Here is a 20,351-nt window from a genome sequence, read left to right on the forward strand (position 1 = left end):
TCCAGGATACATGCCAACATGCCGCCCTGGAAGCAGACAGCAGGAGGAGGCCACGGTGACCCGACCAGCCCGCACAGGGCACTGAGGTTCTCATCCAGCCTGCCACCAGCAGGCCCCTCAGTGAGAGGTGACTTCTCTGGGTAGTCAAGGGTGGCCTCATTCACCATTTGGGTTTTGTTTTCACCAGACTCGTGTGACAGTCTGGATGAGCCCAGAGAACAGGAAGTGGTGGGGCATGCGTGGCCTGGGCCATCTTGTGTCTTGCTGGGGAACAGCCTGATTTTTCCCAGAGGCCCACAATGGCTCTTCACCTGCAATGATGGGGAAGCAAGCCAAGGTTACCCCAACGTCTCCTGTCCCCAGGCAGGCGGACGCTACACACGGCTGTATTTGTTAACTCTCCAGGGGGTGGGTCTGCCAGGCTGACAGCCCCCAGTATCTGATTGTTGCAGTGGCAGGTACCACCCACCCTCTTCACCCTCCCCCCACAGTTACACTGCACACAAAAACGGAACAAGGTGAGGAACTGGAAGGCACAGGGACCTGGCTTGCTCCACTGCTCAAGGGCCAGAGTCTTTGAGCTTGCACTCGCCCAGCGTGCTTAATTCCCTGAACGGACTCTTTGCCTTCCAAAGAGCAAGGTTGGCCAAAGACAATTTGATCATAAAATGATTTTGAGATTCTCGGTGTCTGCAGCAGGAGCCCTGCCCATCAGAAGCCATCACAGTGAGACAATCCTGTTCTTTGACCAGCTCCTGTCACTGCTGCTTCTCCTTTCTACTCAAATGACAGGACAGCGTCCAGCTTCACTAAGTACCCTAGCAGTTATCTTTTCTCTTTTGCTGACTAGGGTGTCATAAATCACACAAGGTTTACGACTGAATGTGCAGAAAGAGACTCTGGTTCTCCTCTGAGCCAACTGTGACTCATATCCAGGTGGGCAGCATTCTTGGGAGTGGACTTTGTCAGCCGCCATCCCAGACCCCCCATCCTACCCTCCCTACTCAGCCCAGGGGCCCCACAAGACTTGTTTTTCCTGCTCAGGGCCCATGGCATGGCCCTAGGGAGGTCCTTGGCCCATGCCAACCTCTAGCCACACTTATTCTGATGTCTGAAGGTGACAAGGCCCTGAGGAATACCCACAGAGAAGGACACGAGCCCAGAGCCAAGTCTCCCACTAGGACCCAGAGCCGGTGTGTGTCCAGCGGAGAAGCTCACTCAGGCTGTTCTTTGGGTCCTGAGGCCCCTGCCTCCCCTCTGCTGTCCAGCGCCCCATGGAGAGCACCTTTGCAGAGACGGAGAAGGCGTCATCTGCCCTGGGCTATCTGAGCAGTTGGCCCTGGGTGTCTTACCGATCAACAGTGAAGCAGCCCAGAGGATGTTCCCTCAACAACTTTAAGACAAAAGAAACAAAGCAAGGCCTGTTTTCAACACTGTGCACTTGACTAGTGGCGTGCAGCCACCCTCGGCCATTCGGGAGGGGAGGGCATTGTGCCTTCCTAGTGTGGCCGAGGCACAAGGGGACTCTGGTCTGGAGTGGAGTCTGTTCATTCCTGCCTATGCCGGAGAAACTGGGTCCCAGGGAGCTCTGTCAGTAGGGACAGAATCTGCACCGATGGAAGGGAGAACACGTGCTGTGCCCCGTAGTGGGGACGGTGGCCTAGTGGCGGGAGGGTGCTGTCTCCAAGGCTGGAGGCTGGGAGGCCACTGAGCCCCTGGCACAGGTCAGGACTGAGGGAGTAAAGGGTGAGCACAGGCTTTGGACAGAGGGCAGGTCCCACAGAAGTAGGAAGTGGGGGGAATGCGGATGCAGGGACCAGGTGGGGGAGACATCAACAGGGGGCCGACACCTCCCCCTTTTTAAAAGGATCTCTTGGGCCCTGGCTGGGTAGCTCAGTTGGTTAGAGCGTCATTCTGATACACCAAGGTTGCGGGTTCAATCCCAGTCACCGCACACAGAGGGCTCGATCAAAGAATGTATACGTAAATGGAACAACAAACTGATGTTTCTCTCTCCCTCTCTCTCTAAAATCAATGAATAAAAAATTTTAAAAATAAAAATATAAAAAAATAAAAGGGTCTCTTGGTCTGCTTTGGGGGCTGAGGGCCCGGGTCGGCCAGGGAGGTGGCCGGCAAGCAGGACAGCCAAGTGCCATGCCATGCACGCCTTCCCCCGACGGCCGTGCTCTCAGGTGGCCGCCCAACGCCCATCGCCAAGTCCCACTTCTCCTTGGGGATTAACTAAACTCCATTGTCCCTTCTAGATACTTTTATAGTCTTTTCCACTTTTCTTAAGACTATTTTTCTAAAGCAGTTTAAGGTTCACAGCAAAGTTGAAAGGAAGGTACAAGGATTTCCCTTACATCCTCTGCCCACGCCCCAACCCCCACCCTGCAGCCAGATCCACACAGCTTCCCTCATGATCAACAACTGCTGTTCGATAACACATTTGTGATAACTGCTGCACCCACAACGACACATCATCACCTGGAGTTCATAGTTCACATTAAGCTCGCTTTTGGTGTTGTGCATTCTGTGGGTTTGCACAAATGTGTAATGACACATATCCATCATTATAAGTGCATACAGAGTTTCACTGCCCTAAAAACCCTCTGTGATCTGTTATTAATTCCTCCTAGCCTCAAGCCCTAATAACCATGATCTCTTACTCTCTCCATAGTTTTGTCTTTTCCAGAATGTCATAGAGTTGGAATCATGCAGTGTGTTGCCTTTTCAGATTGGCTTCTTTCACTTAGTAATGTGCATTTAAGTTCCTCTGTGTCTTTTCATGGCTTCACAGCTCATGTATTTTAGCTGAGTAATATTCCACTGTCTGGATGGACCACAGTTCATCCATTCATCTACTGAAGGTTATCCTGTTTGCTTCCAGGTCTCAGCAATTACGAACAGAGCTGCCATAAACATTAATGTGCAGGTTTTCGTACGGATGTACATTTTCAGGCATTTGGGTAAATTCCAAGGAGCACAACTGCTGGATCACACATGGCAGTGGTACATTTAGTTTTGTAAGAAATCGCCAAACTCTCTACCTATGTAGCTGCACCGCGCTGCACCCCATCAGTAGTGATCGAGAGTCCCTGATGTTCTGCATCCTCACCAGCATCTGGTGTCGTGCTCTGGATTTTGTCCATTCCGGTAGGTGCGTAGTGGCATCTTGTTGTGGTTTTAACTTCTTTTTCCTTGATGACGTTTGACGTGGAGCACCTTTTTCATATGTTTATTTGCCATCTGTATATCTTTTGTGACTACATCTTTGGTGTCGTATCTAAAAAGTCATCTTCAAACCCAAGGACATCTAGGTCTTCTCCTGTGCTATCTTGTAGGAGCTTTATCATCTCGTATTTTACAGTTAGGTCTGTGATCCCCCAGTGTGAGTTAAGTTTGTGAAGGGTGGACGCTCTGTGTCTGGACTCATTTTCCTACATATAGACGTCCAGTTGTTTCAGCACCATTAGGTGAAGAGATTATATTTGCTCTGTTGTTGCTTTTGCTCACTGGTCAAAGGTCAGTGAGTAGTCAAGGAGGTCTGTTTCTGGGCTCTATTCTTGCTTCATTGATCTACTTGTCTGTTACTCCATCAACACCACACTATGCTGATTATTGCAGCTTTATAGCAAGTCTTGAAGTCGGGTGGTGTCAGCCTCCAACGTTGTCCTGCTCTTTTAATACTGTGTTGGTTGCCTGGGCCTCTGCTTCCATACAAACCTTAGATGAGTTTGTCCCAAACTAAGGATTGCACCCTGGGTGGTGTTGATGCCCCCAGCCACCGCCCCCAGCCCCAGGCTGCACACGCTGCCGCCCCCTCAGAGTGTGATCTCAGAAGGCTGAATCCATCTGAATATTCCCTGGACCAAATCAGTGATTAGCAGAGATTTCTCTAGGAGTGAACACACTTCTTTCTTTGAAGCCAGAATGACTGTTGGATCTCCCTGCCCCAGAACTCATTTCCCAAGTGGGCTCACTGGACAAGTCTGCCACTGCAGGAGGAGGTTTGTGGGGCTGGAGCCTGAGGCCACCGGGCTCAGGCCCTGATCTGGGTGGGGTGGCTGTCTGGGAACAAGTGTCAGGGTCCACCAAGAAGGCCAACTCTTGGGCACAGCCATACCCTCCTCTCATTCTGGGGCCCTGGTGCTTCAGGCTGAAGACTTGAATGTGACTTGGGGATTTGGGGATGCTCCCACCTTAAGCTCCAGGGAACAGAGGGGCAGGGAGCTCAGACCTGGAGAGATGGGACAGAAGGATGAGGGGACAAAGGGCCAAAAGACGGTTAGTGTCCTGCTGGAGTCAAACATTGGGCTAAGCATGCAAGCCAGTTCCTGGGACAGTTTGAGGGCATCCGTGGACCTTCAGCACCCCTGACCCCATTCACCCCCAGGGATCCTTACTCCCACCTGGTTGTGCCTCCATCTGGTCCTGTCCACCAGCCCATCCATACCCCACCACACATGGGCTTCTGCTGACACGGGAGGCAGGCCGGGTTCCAGGTCACCACTGGGCACCTTCAACTGCCTTTCCTTCTTGGAAATGTCCCTCATTCCTCAGCTGTCCACTAGGCCCTGTGTGGATATCACTTTGGGGGGGGCAAGCCCCCCCACCCCACTTGCCTGCTCCCTGAGGGGGGACATTCCCTGTACACAGTGCCCCTGGCCCCTACGCAGCTCAGGACTCAGTGATCCTCTGACCAGAGCCTCCCCAAAGCAGCTGGGTACAGCTCTGCAGAGCCCGAGGGTCAGTCCTTCCCAAGAACAGAAGCTCCAAGAGTCTGGCACTACTGTCCGAGGGCTGGGCTCCCTACTCACTACACCCCCCATGTGGTTACAGACACTATTGTTGTTATTATTATCACCATTATTGTCATTTTTATTACTGTGGGTGAAATACGAGTATGTCTGGACTGGCTTCAAAGCCATCTGGGGGGGCTGGGGACAAAGTGAGTTGGGGGCAGTGGGTCAAGGAAAGAAGGTGTAGTGGCTGAGAAGGGGCGGGGAAGGGCTTGCACCGGGGACACAGGAGAGAAGACTCAGGGCACAGGGAAAGGACACAGAGCCCAGGCCTGGGCTGGGCCTCAGAGATGGGCAGGGGGCTTCTTCTGCTGTCACAAGAGGGGAGATGGTTGTTCGAGATTGAGACCGTGGACAGGCTCAGAGAGGCACAATCCCTTCAATTGCTCAGAGGGGAGGCCCAGGAGATGTTTATGACGGCTCCCCACTCCCCAAGTGCAGACAGGGAGCACAGTGGGGTAGGGCCTGGCCAGCCTGGTGGTGGGGCATGCGGCTGCCCAAGACTGGAGTGTCAGCTGGCCACCTCTGCAGAAGCTGATGCTGGGTCATGGGATGGTGGTCCAAGGCACCGTCTGCCCTAAATGGCTGCGTAAACATTAATTAGCACGAGTTAATATATAATTCTGCAGACACACACACACACACACACCCGGGTATCTCGCCAGTGCCAGCACTATTGTTTGATAAGGATTTAATGAGAAGGAAGAGGGAAAGCTCCCGATAAGAGCTTTCTCTCACTGTGACCAGCACCAAGGTCATGGGATGGGGGTGGGCGTGCCAGAGAAGGGCACAGACACCACTCCTTCGCCGCCCACTCGGGACCCTGCCACAGGGAGCCCCCAGCATCGTCCAGGCCCTGGTGCCCCACTGGCATCAGCACCTGCCCTGCAGGGGCTTTGGAACAGTGCCTCAGCACACGTCTCCACTGAAAGTTTTGGGGGATATTTTACTGTTATTTTGCGTTAACGTTCACCATAGGCAGCAGCTCTGCTGAGGGGCTTGTCCGCACAGGTCACCCACAGGTGTGCAGGCTGTCCTGTCTCCATGTGCTTTCCCTCTTGGCACACAGACAGCAGTCCCAGGAGAGCAAGGTCAGGGAGCCAGTGATTGGTAGAGTCACGTATTCCCGGACAGTCAGTTCCCTTCCTGCGAGCAGGTTAGAGTGGGAGGCAGGGCAGAGTGCAGGCATTTGGGGCTTAAGGCAAAAATATGGCATGTCATAAACTGGGATCACCTCCAAGCCCATCCGGTGTCTGGGGGACGCCAGCGCACTGACCAATTACGGGCCAGCTGCCAGCGAGCAGTAGGGATGGTGACTAAGTGCTGATGCCTGCTGTTCCCCAGATTTTTCTGCCAGGGTGGAGAGGGCCACAGCAGGTGGGCGTTGGCCTTCCAAGGGAGCAGAGGAATGCATCTCAAGGAAAGGGACACATCAGGGGCCCCTCTCCCGGACCTGCCCTCTTCATCCGGCCACCCTTGCCCCATAGTGAGTGACTGTGCCAAAGGTAGGAGTCCTCTGCTGTGCCAAGGCCACACCTCCATCCTCCTCCCTGGGGAGGCAAGTGGAGCCCCCACACGATCCTCAGGGTGCAGCCCCCGTTCAGATGAGCTAATCCAGAAGGAAAAGTGGGAACTCATGTGTGTCAGAGAACAGTTCATAAGACTCGTCCACTGGGCGTTCCCCACCAAGGCCGCTGCTCAAATGTAGACACCCAGAGATCCTCGTCTTGGTCTCGAGGCACACGCGTGTGCGCACGTACACAGCTTGGTGTCAAACCTCTGGTCCTGGCTCCAAGGAGAGCTTTCCATACAAATGTGATTGGCAGTCAGTCCCCGCTGTCTGCTGCACTGTGGGCACCGGACAGTGCGAGCTCAGGAGGCACGTTTGGAGCTGGGCGGGGGGACCAAGTCCACGCCTGACTCTGCTCTGCGCTGGCCTCCCTGCCTCTGCCAGGCCTGTGGGCTGAGGGGGCTCTGGAAACCTCTGGACAAACCCTCAGGGAAAACCTTCCAGTGCATGTGCTTTCTCTAGCAAACCAAAACCACGGCTGTCACTCACGCTGAGACATCAGACCATGCCTCCGGAGCATGTGGGGCATTGATAGAAAGTCAGCCATGATGTCAGCAAATATTTAAGTGATCACTTGGCCAGCCTGATGCTGGAACTGAGTCAGGAGAGACATTTCCCCCAACGAGCCAACTGCTCTTGTGCCTGTAGGAGTCTGCGCATCTTGAAGGGACCTCATCTGTAGACATGGGGAGGGGGGGTGGCCGAGCATGGTCCCAGTGGCCATGCTCTGTGTGTCTCTCAAAACCTGCCGTGTGATGGGCTCTAGCTGTTGGTCGACGACTCATCAGGTTTTCTCCCTCCCTGACCTCCTGGCCACTGCTCCAAGTCACCAGCCCCCCTCATCACCCAGGCCTTCCCTCTAGATGCCTTGTTTCTCTTATTGGGGACTCTGGGCTTTGGAGAGAAACCCGGATGCAGCTCCAGCAATGGGGCCATGAAGAGAGACAAGGAAGCTCCACACCAAGGCTGGCAAGTGCACCGTGCCTGGGACGGGACACCAGCATGACACCTGCTAGGGAGCACCTGTTGCCAGGGCCATCCGGGCGAATTACTAAATTAGTCCACTATTGGCACCAGCATTCTTAAAATAAACCACCCATCCACCGGCCCCCGGTGGGGTATATTCATTCTGGCTAATCTTTGTGCTGGCCCCGTGCCTGGGCAGTGGCTTCACTGGGATGATCACGGGTTGCCTTCAGTTATACACAGACAGCCCCCTTCTCCTGCATGGGACGGCCAAAAGCCCACACCCGCATTCATTGACCCCAGACACTGGACCCTCCCCTGGTACTGGTGAGCTCGGTGCTGTTGCCATCACCGCACCTGACAGATTAGGTAGTCAGGCACGGAGAGGTTAAGTTACTCCCCAAAGGCAACACGGCTGACCAGTGGTGGGGGCAGGGTTCCCCTAGGCCCTTGGGCTGGTGCGGGGCCACCTACCATACGTGCTGCTTCTCAGGGAGAATGCCATTGGCCAGAACAATTGAGGCATGGGGACATAGTTCCACGGCCCTGTGATCTTCAGCAAATCACTGAGGTTTTCCACTTCCTTGCTTTATAATGGAATCCAGAGGCGTGGGCAGAGTGTCAGTTGGACCTGCTGCGTGGGGTTCCCAGGGGTATCGAATGAAACTTGGGGTGGGACGTGTGCAGGGTAAGCAGCTGAGCTGTTGTTGTTTTTCTGTGCAGCCAATACCCGATCTCTAAATAGGGAAGTTCAGAGGCAGAACAATGAACATATTCATTTGCAGACAAACACAAAGGATGGTTCCCATACTAAGTGGGGAACCCCATGGCAGCCAGTGCTGCCTGCAAATAGTGGCCACTGGGTCTCTGCCACCCCATGGGCGCATGCCTGTGGGAGTGGAGTGTATTCCTTCGTGGTACGTCTTCATAAACGACGAAGGCTATCCTAAGGAAAGGAGACCTTGGCCCCAACCCTCACACAAAATTCAGCCAGACTAATGAATTCCTATGGCGACAGCCTGCCCAGGTGAGCAGGTACTGCTCACGAGCGGAACATTGTGCCTTCAATAAGATGGCAGAAAGGCAGAATTACTGAAATAAAACACACAGGCATTTTTATCTGAGGGAAACAGTGAGCAAGCCACCACACTTATTCTTAATCTTATTTATTAAGTTGGTGATACCTGTGGCCCTGGGTAGGTGAGCCAGCAGGGGTGAGCCAGTGGGGAGTAATGGGGGGTGGGGGTGGTGATGACGGTGGCTGTTCTGCAGGAGGACCCCATGCATATCCAAGGAAAACACCCTTGTTTTCACAAGCTGAGACGGCAGATGCAGGCGAGATTGATATTTGAAAATATTATTCCTGAAATCTAAACTTGTAGCTACTGCTTCCTGGCAGCTCGGCTCTTCGGGCATCTTGGCCTCAGGACACCAGCGTCTACCCTGGGGCTTGGCTGACGTCGGTCAGGGAAGGATATTGGGACTGGGGGGGAAACGCTTGAATTTACATGATTTCCATCCTGGGAGAGCAAGAGGTGGGGGAGTGGCTCTTGCACCTTCTCTCACCTTGCACAGCCTCTCCTGGGCCACTAAACAGTGACTCAGACCCTGCTGACCTTCTAAGTTTTCCTCAGAATTACACTCAATAAACCTGGTGATTTCTGCAGAGAAGTCCTGGTTTATGTCCAACACAATCACATCTCCTTTATGGCTCAATTGACCTCAACCCAGCTTGTACCCACGGGTGTTCTTGCTGCTGGGCCCACGGTAGGTGCTCGGGGCCGGCCTGCAGGTTCTGTCCTATAAGACCCAGCAGGGGTGAGTATGGACGGAGCTTCAAGGATAAATCCAGTGTGGAAAAAGTCTTCTCAGGCAGGGGTGGGGGTGGAGGCCAGAGAGGGTCGCAGCTGGACTCGGAAAGGGCCTCCTGGGCTCCAGTCGGAGCTGCCTGAACAGGGTGGGGGCCAGGAGAGCCACGCTCCAATGCCTCCCGCTGCAGAGAGGAGGCCGAGTGGTCCTTCAGGACAGCCTCTCGGGCGTCCCTCTCCCTCCCCTCCTTGAACCGGACGGAACTTGGCATGGGAGAGTCCCAAGCCAGATGGTGTCAGCTACCACCCACAGGGTCCCCATAGAACCTGGGGACAGCACCATTCACCACACACAGGGTAGGGCAAGGAAGAGCAGTGAAGGGCTTCCGGGTTAGGCTTTTGTGGACCGGCCACCATCAGTCACATGTCCTGGGGCAAAATCTGCCATCTCTCCGTGCCTCAGTTTCCCCACCTATTAAAAGGAAGGTACAGTCCCTAGTTTTTCCCTCCCTCTATTCCACTTTCACACTCATTTTACAGAAGGGGAAACTGAGGCACAGAAAGGTTGAGGACCCAATCAAGTTCCATGACCCCCCATGAAGCCCCTGTGTCTGGTGAGTTTGGTATGCAGTGAGCACCCTGCAGACCTCAGTGCCACCACAGATAACAGAGCACAGGCAAAAGGCACCAGGTAGAGCAGGTGCTGCAGACCACCTGCCACAGGCCTGTGATGGCACCTGTGGCAAAAGGGTAGAGGCTCAGACTTATACTGCCCTTGGAGACAAAAGCTGATCTAGGTCACAGTGGCCCTGAAGCCCAGTCCTGGTGTCCCCTGGCTGTGGGGTCAGCAAGGGCTTCAGACGCCTCTGCCGGGAGAGGCATCCTGAAGAGGCCCGGGCCAGGGTGCTATGAGGATCGGGGTGCAGAATTCATGTGCAAGGCTTTGTGGGGTTTCAGGGCCCCAAAAGAGTGGAGCAGGGAGGGGACCCGTGGCTATCCGAGGAGGCAGATGGGGAGTGTCTGTGCACACAGCACCCACCGGGTCCGCCCACCACGTGGCCCGTGCAGCCGCGCCCTCCTGCCTACCACCCCAGTTCAGGACAGTCCAGTGGGAGCTGCACTCTGAGAACAAAGATAGATCCACGAGCTGCCCTCGGGGCCTGGCTGAGGCCCATGCTTGGCTTCCTCACACCCCAGAGGTCAGGGTCCCTGCAGGGCCAAGGCTAGGTAGTCTGGGCACCGACTCAGGAACACTCTGAGAGCCCCCATTCCGGTTTCTGTGGTGTTTCTTGTGGAAGTCTGAACAAACAGATGTGCTCAGGCAAGTCTGAGCCAACACCAGGTGGCCCCCTGGATGGGTGTGATTCACACTTCAACAAGATTGGGTTACAGGGACCAGGCCAGAAGGGATCCCCCACCCCTGCCCCACCCCCCAGCCCTGGGGCAGCTCTGGACAGAGGCCTCCCTCCTCCGACCATCTCAGGCCTGCTCAGACCCTGGGAGGTCCCGGGGAATAGCAGTGAAAGGAACTACAGGGGTCAGGGGGCAGTGATGTGCCTGGGAGGGGGTCTGCCTCCTGCCTGGACACCCATGAGTGTCCTGCTGGGCCAGCCCCCACCTATAGGACTGCAAAGGATTGTGCAAGGGTCTCAGGGGACAGTGCAGGCACAGTGCATTCCCCAGGGTGCTCGCTAGCATACGAGTGAGCCCCTCTGCTCCAAAAGCACCAGCAGGGGAGCCAGGCTGGAGTGTGAAGGCAGGCACAGTCAGGCCACCCTGACCATCCTCAAAGGCAGTGTGAGCAGGTGACCAGAGGCTTTTTGTCCCCCCTGTGGTCCCCCTGATGAAGGCGGTCAGCTTTGACCAGCAGCTTGGAAGGAAGAGGCTGTTGGGGGCAGGGGAAAGCCAGCCTCGTGCAGGGACCTTGACTCTGTGCCCGGGACGCAGAGTCCCCCCCGAGAAACTATTCTGTGCTGGTCAGGTCTTGCATGAGCAACATTCCCATCTGAAAGGCTAATTTGTGCAAATGAGTGTTCTGCTCACCCCTGCCTAGGAATTCCCATCCCCACCATGCAAGCTGCCGACATTCCTCTCTCTGAAAACTTTCCACTGTCAGGTGAGCCCAGCTAGTCCCACTGGAGCGACCACATGCTTAGCATCTCAGGGAGCCCGGCTCCCATGCTTCTGTGTCCACTTCTAGCACTGTCTTTGGGTATAAGCCACACTTCAGGAGGTCAGAGCCTTTGAGAGAGAGGTCAGGACAGAGCTGTCCTGACTACAGGGCCCAGAGTCACTGGCCAGGACCCTTGGTCCCCCGGTCTCAGGCTCAGGGGAAGAGGGAGCTATACACACCTCACTTGAGCCATGACGGAGGCACCTGGCGTTCCACCCTGCTCCCTGCCAGCCTGCCTCTCTGACCAAGTAGCCCACCCCTCCCAGGTTCTCTTGCAGCCCGAGGTGGGGGTCAAGAGGAACAGGCTATGACTACCCCCCCGCTCCACCACTGCAGGAACGAGCGTAACACCATGGCCCCTCCATCTCTGTGCCATAAGCCCCCTCCCACCTCCCAATCTCCTCGGCACCTTTGGGGTTGAGTGAACTCAGCACTCACTTCTAGGCCTCCAATTCTCTGGAAGTCTGGAGGCTGCCAAGCAGAATTGGGCCTTTGCTTGCACTCAAAAACATAAATAAAAGGGCAAGTGCACAAAAATATGAATAACCAATCTTCATAGCACATTCATAGGAGTTCTCAAGACTCCCATGAAGTCAACAAAACTGCCATTCTTTGGGGAAATTTCTCTGGATCCTTTTCAGAAGAAATTCGATCAGGAGTGAATGTGTTAACAAAGCTTCATCCACCTCTGTGAACAGAGGCCATCGGTCCCCCAGGAACAGTGTGTCCTTAGGATGGCATCCCTTCAAAGGCCCCTCAATCCTATGGTGCACACTTTACAGCCGTAGACAAAGCCTGGATGCCCCACTCTCCCTGTCGAGCTATTGTCACTGATATTTTAGAGAGTGCTCGCTCTGTGCCAGGCCTGATACTATTGATTGACAGGTGAGGTGGGGCTCCAGGCCAGGCAGGGCCCACAGCAGTTTTCAGGCCCAAGGGGACCAGGCCCACCTCCAGCAGCCCCAGCAAAGGCTCTGCAAGCTTCTTCCCATAGTGACAGGTTAGCTGTGTGTCTTACCCCATTTGGAAGGTCCAGGGAACAGGGGATAGGCTGGTACTCTTGCCTGGGGTCATTCCCAGTTTCAAGACGAGGACTCACTATGGTGCACAGCATGGGTTGCAGATGAGGCCTCCAGGTCCAGCTTGGAGTCTCGTTCACATCCACGCACCACAGCAGAGGGCCACTTGGGGAAAACTGAGGCTCTTCAACACAAACAGGATCTCCCCCGAGGCGGGCGAGAGTCTGGTCCCAGGGTGTCCAGAGCTTCTGTCTTCCGTATCAGGTTCTGGTGGCATGCAGGCACTTTTGGCTCAAAAGAAAAAGATGGAAAGTAGAGGAATGGGGAGCATCAGAGCTCTCTTGGAGGGACAGGAAGGTTCTTCATCTGGAGGGTGAGTTAGGATCAAGGGAACAATCACCTGATTAATCAATTTCTTCTGCTTCACCAGTGTTCACAGCCAGAGCACAAGGCAGATGCAGTGGTGACCAGGGCTCCGTGAGCAGGGCCAAGGTCCTGCCTCCATGGAGACAGGCAGGAATTCCGGCAGCAGGGAGCAGAAGTGAGTATCATCACGAGCAGGCCCACCGAGTGCCCACTCCGAGTGCAGGTCAGCATCCTGAATGATAATTCACTCCTGGGAAGCACAGTCTTGTGGTCCAGACTCCCAAGGGGGGTGGGATCAAAGAGAGGATGACTGCTCATGGTGGCAGGTGGGGTCAGCACTGGGCCACCCCTCCTCAGAATCTGCTCCCAGCTGCTTCACAAGACCCCAGGTGATGCTAGGGGTCCCAGTACCTGAGTGGGCTCCAGGGTCCTTAACTGGTACAAAGCCTACAGTCAGCTGAGGGGGCTTCTATGTTGTCTCTGTGGGTGAATAAGCCCTCCCAGAGGGGAGCCTTGCAGGACCAGGGAAGGAGCCAAAAGCAAGTGTCCTGGAAAACAGGCAGATCCACAGGTGAGGCAGATCGAAAAGCTCAGCCCAATAAACCTGGATGTGTCCAGCTAGGACATACTCTTGAGCCCCTGGGGGGCCTCTGGGCCTGGGAAGAAGTTGAGGAGGAGACCTGGATGACCACTCAAGTGTGGGAAGCCTCAGAGACACCAACAAAAGCTGAATTCTGCATGAGCAGTGACTGGGAATGCAGCTGGCAAAGCAGTGGGCAGGCCTAGATCTCAGACATAGGGCGGTCCCAGATGTGGCATAGCTTCCTGGATCTCTCCTCCCCTGTGTCTCCAGGCTCACGACTCTTTGTGTCATCCTCTGACTTTTACCTGGCAGGGTCCACTTCCCAGGCATTGACTGAGGGGTGTCTGTGCCAAGCACAGAACATAGCAGTCCAAGCCAAGCTAGCTTCAGGGAAATGAATATAAAAAGGGAGCTTGGGGAATCAACAAGGCCCAAAGGAAGAAGGAAACATTCAAGTACAGACATGCAGAGCAAATTCGCTTTTCTTTGAGCTGAGTCTGAGTGAGTGATGGATCAAATGGAGCTGAGTCTGAGTAAGTGATGGGCCAATAGGAGCTAAGTCTCAGTAAGTGATGGACCAATAGGAGCTGAGTCTGAGTAAGTGATGGACCAATAGGAGCTGAGTCTCAGTAAGTGAATGGCACAAACAGAGCTGAGTCCGAGTGAGTGATGGACCAGGTGGAGCTGAGTCAGAGCGACTGGTGGAACAAATGAAGCTGTGTCTCTGGCAGAGAAGTGTAAGTGTTAAGAAAGACACATGTCTGTCACTCACGTAAGGAGCAAGAGGTTAACTGCAACATCCAGATCTTAAATATACAGGTTGGCCATTTGTGCATTGTTATTAGTTAAGAATAGATGCATGAAGATAAATCTTGTCAGACTTGATGAGAAAATGAAAAATGTGCTTTCAGTATAGGAACACCCGGGAGGCTGCGAGTGAAAGAGTGGGGATGACACACCGCACATTCATGAACCAGAAGAAAGCAGTGCGGCTGTGTGAATATCACAGATCTTAGGCAAGAAATATTAGGAGAGAAATTGAAGGACATTCCATGATGATAAGGATCCAATCCAATCTGAAAACATAGCAACTCTTTCTCCTCCTTAGCTTAAATTGTAGAAAGCAGAAGCTGATAGAACTAAAATGACAGGCAAAGCCACCATCGTTAAGGGACTCTTTTAACATGTGTCTCTCAGTTACTGAAATTAGTAAGAAAACAGAGAATTTGAACCACTTAATTGACCAATTTGACCAAAGGGACAAACACAGCACCCTCCATCCAACAAGTACAGAATACACACTCTTATCAGAAACACATGGAGTACTTACCGAAGGGGCCCAGACTCCCAATCACAAAGCAAGTTCTAACAAAGGTGAAAGGACTGAAATCTCACAGGGCATGTTCCCTGCCATGGTGGAATTATATCTCAGTGACAGAGAGATAACCTCTCCAAATGTTTGGAAATTAAATGCCACCTGAACAACACACTCTAAGTAACCTATGTCAAGGAAGAAACCACAAAAGGAATCAGATAATATTTTGAACTGAATAAGGAAAATACAACATATTATAACCGCCGAGGTACACAAAAGTAGTTATCAGAGGGAACTTCACAGCTTTCTGAAAAAGTCATATACTAAAAAATGAGAAATACTGAAAATCAAATTCCTAAGCTTCCAGCTCAAGAAGCTAGAAAAAGAACCCAAAAATAAAAGCAAAGAAAATACAAGGGAAGACGTGTGTGAAAGTCTGTGACAGAGAAGGCAGGAACACGGCGGAGAACATCGACCAGACCAGAATCTGACTCTGTGCAGAGATTAATAAAGTTGGTCAACCTCTAGCAATACTGACCATTAAAAAGAGAGAACACGAAGATCACCAACACGAAGAATAGAAAGGGAACCGTCACTGCAGTTTTATAGACGTAAAAATACAGTGAAAGAACATTATGAACTCTATCCCAACAAACATAAAGTTTTTGATGAAGTGAGCACATTTCTTGAAAATACAATTTACCAGAAGGATCACATAAAGAAACAGAACGTCTGAATAGTCTTATATTTACTAAATAAATTAAATCCATAGTTTAAAACCTTTCCACCAAGAAAACTGCAGAGCCAGCGGGCAGTTTGGAGAGAACCCTCCTACAAGCATTTTGCATACCTTTTGTCAGATTTTTCCCCCTTAGGTGTTTCATAGTTTCTGATGCTGTGTAAACAGTATTTTCATATTAACTTTCATTTCCTAAAACAGCTGCTGTGGTGTGAAGAAATGGACAATTGCTTTTGTAGCCAGCAACCTTGCTGATCTCACCCTCCTTTACTCTAACAATTTTGTGAGTCCTTTTGGGCGTTCCTTACCGGCAACCTCTCACGTGCTAAGAACAACTTTGTTCCTTCTGTTCCCGTTCTCACAGCTTCTCTTTCATCTGCTCAAGTGCACAGAGAACAGCAGTGAGGGAGGCGTCTGGACAGGCTCCGTACCTCCAGGAGGCGGGGTCTAGTTTCCTCAGCACTGTGCTCGCTGTGGGGCTCCTGGGTCCTATTTGTCAGGTTGAGAAAACTTGCTTCTGTCCTAAGTTTGCTAAGAGTTTTCCTTCTTGCCTATTTTGTCATGAGTGGGTTTATAGTTTTCCCAAAGGCCCTTTCTGCCTCTGTTGACAGATCGTTGCCCTCTCTCCTTTAATCTGTGGAGGTGAGGGCTCGCTGCACAGCTCTTCTAATGTGAAGCCCAGCTCCTCCGCCTGGTACCTTCTCTGCACTTTGCAGGACTCAGTGGGTCCATTGCATTTAGGATGCTTCCAGTTTTTGGTGACTGGGCTGGTTTCTGGGCTGCCAGAGGGGTGGGGAGACATGGTTGGTCACTGTGCCCTGGGCTTTCATGGGGCCTCAGTGAGGAGCTGGGTTCAAGGTCCTTGCTGACCATGGCTGGGGTGGGGGCAGGGTACATTGTGCAGGTGGGTCTCAGGGCAGTTCTCTGGGAAGGGGTCCCAGCAAGCGGATGTCAGGGGGCGTGGCCCATGGTAGGGGTTTCCTCCCAGGTTGGGGGTCTGGCCTCCAGAAAGGAGGGGGTAGAGTCAAGACCTTTCAGAGGAGAGGGCAAGGCCTGGGGAGTGGGGGTCCCACCAAAGCGTGTGACAGGGCTGGCAGGACAGCACAAGGGACAGAAGACAGGAGCAGGAGTGATCAAAATGGTTGGGGGAGGGGCACCCACAGAGTCCCTGTCCAGGAGGGTCCCCCATGTCCCCAAGAGTGGAAAGGGTGCCAAGCCAGGAGCATGGAGATCAAGGCAGACCCAAGATCCTTGGGACAAAAACCCCAAAACCCCACCCAGACTGCTGCACCCACCTTCTGCCAAGACCTGCCCAGCAATGCAGTGGGAAGGTACGAAGTGTGACTACAATCTCAGCCTGTGGCTACAGCCTGGTGACCCCAGGGCCTGGGGACACAGTGGCTAAAGTGGCAAGATTGGAGCTGCTGCTTGTCCTGAGACCCCACTGCCTTGAACCCTCTCACCTGCACACTGGTCGCTGGCTGTGGGCTGGAGAGGGTCCAGGCTCACCTGAGGCCCCAGGGCCGCCATGGGCTGACCACGGAAGAGCCCTGCTCACAATCTCTTTTGAGAAATGCAGCTGTGTCACAGCAGCAGAATAAAGAAGGACAAACACGGCGACAGTGGTCAGCGCCCGGAGGGGTCTGGTGTCTAGGTAGGACCTGGGCAGCAGGCACGCAGCCCGATCACTGGCTGGGACTGTAATGACACTGGGGTCCCTCCTCTCTAAGGGCTAGTGTGTGAGCGCTTCAGGTTTAAAGATACACTTTGGGGGTTGGGTGGTGAATGCCTGTGTTTGTGGCCTTAAATGTCTTAAAGTTACATTAAAACTTAACTTTCACATCTGTGTATTGTCAGCAAAAGCATATATAGATTTGAAACCTTTTGTCTCTTTATTCAGGGGATTTTTTTCATGAGCTGTGTGAAGGAAGTTCATAAGCAGAAATTACTGTGATGTTTTTCACTTTCATTTTTTAAATTTTGAAGTTCAGATACTTATGGTAGATTGCAGTTTCTTTGGACTGGTTATTTGCTTTATTTTGACATTTTTTGAGTCATTCATGTGATCATGGCATCTTCTCATGTGCTATGGACTGAAATTCTGTGTGTCCCCTAATTCATATATTGACTCTTGAGCACCCACTGTGGCTCTGTCCTGCAACGGGGACTTTGGGAAGTAATTACAGTTAAACGAATTCATAAGGGTGGGTCTTTAATCCAATAGGATTGGTGCCTTTCATGAAGAAGAAAAAGAGAGAGAGATCTCTGTCCCTCTGTCTCCCCTCACGCCTGCATCCTGAGGAAAGGCCACAGGAGGACACAGTGGCTGTCACCAAGGCAAGAAGAGGCTCCTACCAGAACCAGAACCTGGTTGAAACCTTGGTTCTGAGCTAAAACAAAGGGTGTGCATGCAAACCCACCAGTCATCCTCACCTCTGGGGAGGGTGGGGCCGGGAAACTCTGCAGCGCTGCCCGCGGAGGTGAGTGAGGCGGTTATCAGATCATCACACACCTGCGGGGCCCTGAGGACACCTGCTGACACATGCAGGCCCAGGCCTCTGGCTATATTTGGCTGCTGGGACATTTGAAATGTACATTGCACAACTCCAGGGGTGCTGTTCATAATGGTAGCCCTAGGGGGTGGAAAACTGTAGACCTGCTTAAAACCACAGCCCAGTTAGAGAGAAAGAGGCCTTGGGGCCATCCCTTGGCCCCACTCTTCACTGAGGGCACCATGGACAAGTGGGTCAGTGGGTGGGTGGTGTATTAGGAAGAATGGGGCAGTGCACATATTCCCCACCTGTATAAACTTACTTCTGCTTGTAAGGGAGGCTGGTGTCTTCACCACTGCACCATTTCCAGGCAAGGAGTTGAGCAGTGCCTCCTGCCCTGGAGCCTTCCAGCAACCTAGAGCACAAATGCATTCATCCTACATGTGCCCACAGATCTTGCAAACAACCTCCTTTTCACTGGAGTTTGCCTGCCTTGAGTACTCACCCCATGCTCCCACCATACCATTGCAGGGGCTTGCTTCCCTTCAACTTTCCCTTGTCCTTGGGTTGCCTGTGGCCACCCACGCTGTCTGATGGCTGATGCCTGGCATCAGCCTCACTCTGAATCCACCAGTCCTCTGCCCTTTGAACTACCTCTTGGGTCTCCCAAGAGAAATGCTGTGAGCTCCTTGGACAGGCTCTGGTAAAAAGCTCCAAGGGTAGCGTGACCAGAGGGTCACTAGGCATCAGAGTACACGCTGTTCTGGTGGGCATTTGGCGTTCCTGTGGAATGCAAGGGCACTGTCATCAAAGAGGATGCCCCTGAGAAAAGAAGAAGGAGGCTGTCTGGGCTGCAGGTAATCATGTCCAGCTGACTCCACCTTTAGGACAAGAGGCTGAGAATGGAGCTGGGGACAGAAGCAGGTACGGCATGAACGAGCTTGAGCTGGGAGCAATGGTTACCGAACCAGAGAGGATGTTCAACTGCCTGCTGCCATCAATAGGCAAATTCTAGAGGCAGAGGCTGGTGAGAAAGGAGAGAGGTTTTTATTCAAATGCTGCACAATCTGGGAGAATGGAAGGCTCTTTTCTCAAAGCCCACCTTTTTGGGAAAACCTGGAGGAAAGCCCAGCCATCTTCAGCCAGACCAAGACCAAAACCAAAGGCAGTGTCCAGAGTTCCTTCTCTTATTTAAAGCATTGTCCTTTGGGAACTGCAGGCAGCCACTGAGTGGTCATCCAGGTAGCTCAGTTTCTCTCTCAGCCACTGTCAGGCTGCAGACTCCATCCTGGAACCTGTGTGTGGGGTTGGTACCAGCACTGACCATGCACTTCCGGGACCAGAAGGTCCTGTGAACGCACCGGCCAGTGTGTTTGCCAGATTGGTAAGATTGTGCATCCCTGCCTTCCCTTGGGTTTATATTAGTTTTGGGTGTGGAACAAAAAAAAATCTCACTCAACTTCCCAAACCTCTGTGCACTCCGGGGGGTCCACCTCCTGACCGATCCATTCTTTGACCCAGGCTCGACTGACATGCTCCTTCAATCCAGCACCTCCCCTACCACCATTCTGATCTCTGTGGTATATATGCCTGCCTTCCCCTGGTCCCAGACCCAATCAGTTACTGGGAGCGGGTAGAAGGGCTTTCCCCACTATCCAATTGTCTTCTTAGCTTTGTGCATGCTTGGTTCAATACTTCCGCCTGCTGCCTTCTACGCCAGGGGCAGTGGACCTGCTGCCAGGAGCAGGACGTTCCTACCAGAGGTAGAGCATTTGGAAGGCAGGAGCTCAGTTACGGGATAAGTCTGCCCACCATTGCCTCAGGCATCTCCACAGTTTCCTCCAGTGGTCCCTCCTGTTCCCCACCCTCTGCCTGCTCCCAGTGGTCCAGTCAGGCTATCTGTATCACAACTACACACGGCCCACCATGGCCCACCAAGCAGGGCCACCCTAGCAGCTGCCAGTCACATACTCCCATTGCAGCGTGCTGTGGACTAGGCCCTGTGCTCATCTCAGTCCAGCTCCCACCCCATGCTCGCAAAAACCCTTGCTCCTGGCCTTTCTCCCCCATCCTCCCTGGGCTACCACAGAGGCCCTTACAGCTGACAAGTGCCTCAGGACCCCCAGTAAATACTGACACCCTCTGCAGCATCCTCCCAATGGTCACCCGGTTTCTCTCACCATTTAGCATCCAGCCACCCAGCCAAGCGAGCATGATTTGAACTTTCTCTCCATTACCTGACTGATGGCCACCTCTCATGATAAGAAACTGATAGGAGAACTCCGGAGTTAAAGATTTTATCTTCAGTTATTGCTGATAGGCTTAAGTGATTAATGTATGTGGAAAGCTGTTATTCCAGGAACTGGAATGCAGGAACTACTGAATCCAGGAGGTCCATAAGCAATTCACCTTTTGGTCCCCAGCGGGTCTGCAAGCCTGGAGATGGTATCCGAGCCATTATGTTCCAGGAAGGGACCCTCCATGACTCAGATGAAGAATTTTTGATTGGCAGATAAAG

The sequence above is a fragment of the Phyllostomus discolor genome, chromosome 3 (assembly GCF_004126475.2).
Source record: "Phyllostomus discolor isolate MPI-MPIP mPhyDis1 chromosome 3, mPhyDis1.pri.v3, whole genome shotgun sequence".
NCBI classification, from domain to species: Eukaryota; Metazoa; Chordata; class Mammalia; order Chiroptera; family Phyllostomidae; genus Phyllostomus; species Phyllostomus discolor.